Here is a 2,365-nt window from a genome sequence, read left to right on the forward strand (position 1 = left end):
AAGTGCATTCAAGTTCAAACTTTATCTATCCGGTGAGTTCAAGATCTAATTCACTCCCGCGTAGAGAAGTACTTAATGTCACTATATGACAGTTCAAGTTTTATACACTGGCATGAAAATTTGCTTTGGTCGTATTCAGGCAATGTCAATACCAGCCTAATCCCTTTTCATGGTGGGGGATTGTTGGGAGAATTTAAAGGGAAAGGCTTAATTTAAGCTTAACCAAGTTGTCCCACATTGATAGTTTAACCTCTCTTTTCCTTCCTTATATACTTCAAGTCCTTTGAGATGGTTTGAAGTGTTATGAGAAGGGAAAGGAGGTAGACCGCGCGATGCGACGCGGGGTCAACGTTTTGCTCTCAAACTCTTTTTCCAAACCCTATTTTTGTGGATCCATTAGTGACCTTGTCCGCACAACATAGTGAATGTGCGTACAGGGATGGTCTTCACTGATTTGTAGTCCTACTTTTATGGGTAGTAGATGGTTGGCTATTGCACATGGAGTACTATATAATGGTGATGGCTTTATGTTGTTAAATGCACTGGTGAGAGGTCTGTTCGAACTATACTGCTTGCATATATCATTCCGTATATCTGCTTCATATATATATCTGTTTTGCGTACATATATATTACTTCTAATATATATATATATATATATATATATATATATATATATATATAGTTTCGCATACATATATATATTACTTCCAGTTCGCATATATATTACTTCTAATATATATATATTGTTTCGCATATATATATATATATATATATATATATATATATATATATATATATATATATATATATATATATATATATATATATATATATATATATGTATGCGAAACTATATATATATATATATATATATATATATATATATATATATATATATATATATATATATATATATATATCTGCTTCCAGTTCGAACAACACAGCGAAACACCACCTTTATATATAACTGCCTGAGAGTCCGTTCTGTTTTGCCGGTCGAAAGCATACGACTCAATCCCTGATCGTGAATGTTTTTAAGGCAGTGTATTAGACACGATACAGAACCTTTGTCTTTGTCTTTTCGTTCCCTAACCTTACATCCACAGAGAAGGAAAAAACTCAACAACCCGATGCTTTGGTTACAAAAGTCTTTAAAGCAAGATATTTTCCCAAATGCTCCTTCCTTGATGCGAATAGGGGTTCAAATCCATCTTTTGTATGGTCCAGTATTCGGGAACCTCAGAATTTTATGAGGCAAGGGGTAAGGTGGAGGATTGGGGACGGTGAGCGGACTAGAGTTTGGGGGGATCCTTGGTTACCCGATACGGACAACCCATATATTGCCACTCCAGTTCAGGATTACTTGGGAAACCCTTATGTGAGCTCTCTTTTATGTGTACACTCAAAATCATGGGACATTGGGGTGTTAAATGATATTTTTTGTGAGCGTGACGTGAACCTTATATTGAGTGTGCCTATTCCTTATGGGAATGGACGGGATGCACTGTTTTGGAGCGGGGAGGATAAGGGTGTCTATTCGGTGGGTAGTGGCTATAGGTTGGCTATGGGGGGGGGGGGGGGGGAGATGCATGGTGAGGGGGTTATTTGGAGGGGGTTTAGGATTTGAGAGTGCCGCCAAAAGTAAAGTGTTTCTTCTAGAATCTTTGCACATCGCGTCTTCCTAAAAAGGATATCCTTTTATTAAAACGGGTATCTTGTGATCCTGTGTGTGTGATGTGTGGAAATGCAAATGAGAGTATTGTTCATATCTTTATCAACTGTGAATATGCTCATAAATGTTGGCTTACCCTAAATGATAATTGGACTTTGTCTTACGTTGATTCTATTGATGTTTGGCTTGAGGCGATGTGGACCATTCCATCAACTGAGCTTCTTGAGAAAATAGTGATGGTGGCTTGGCTATTTGGGAAGCTCAAAATGCAAATGTGTGGTGGCAGCAGTACTTGGATCCGGGAGGTGCTGTTCAGCAAGCGATTCTTTTTGCTACGAATTGGAGGCAGTGTTGCGATCTAGAGGAGATACCCGCGTGCTCTCATGTGATTCATCACCAAACGACACAACATGCAGAAATATCGCCCGGGGAGGTGAAGGTTAATATAGACGTAGCAATGGACCATGCGGGGCGACGAATGGGCTTTGGGTGGAGTGTCTTTGATTGGGATGGTACGGTGCTGGGGGTGTTCATGTTTACCACGAACGGCTTGTTTCAGGTTCGTGAAGCTGAGGCCATGGGAGCTAGAGAGGCGCTAAGCTGGATAAAGAGAAAGGGATGGACGAAGGTCATTATAGAGACGGATGCCCAAGTTGTCACACGAGCTGTCTCAGGAGGTATTAATTTATCG

The sequence above is a fragment of the Ipomoea nil genome, unplaced genomic scaffold, assembly GCF_001879475.1.
Source record: "Ipomoea nil cultivar Tokyo-kokei standard unplaced genomic scaffold, Asagao_1.1 scaffold1895, whole genome shotgun sequence".
NCBI classification, from domain to species: Eukaryota; Viridiplantae; Streptophyta; class Magnoliopsida; order Solanales; family Convolvulaceae; genus Ipomoea; species Ipomoea nil.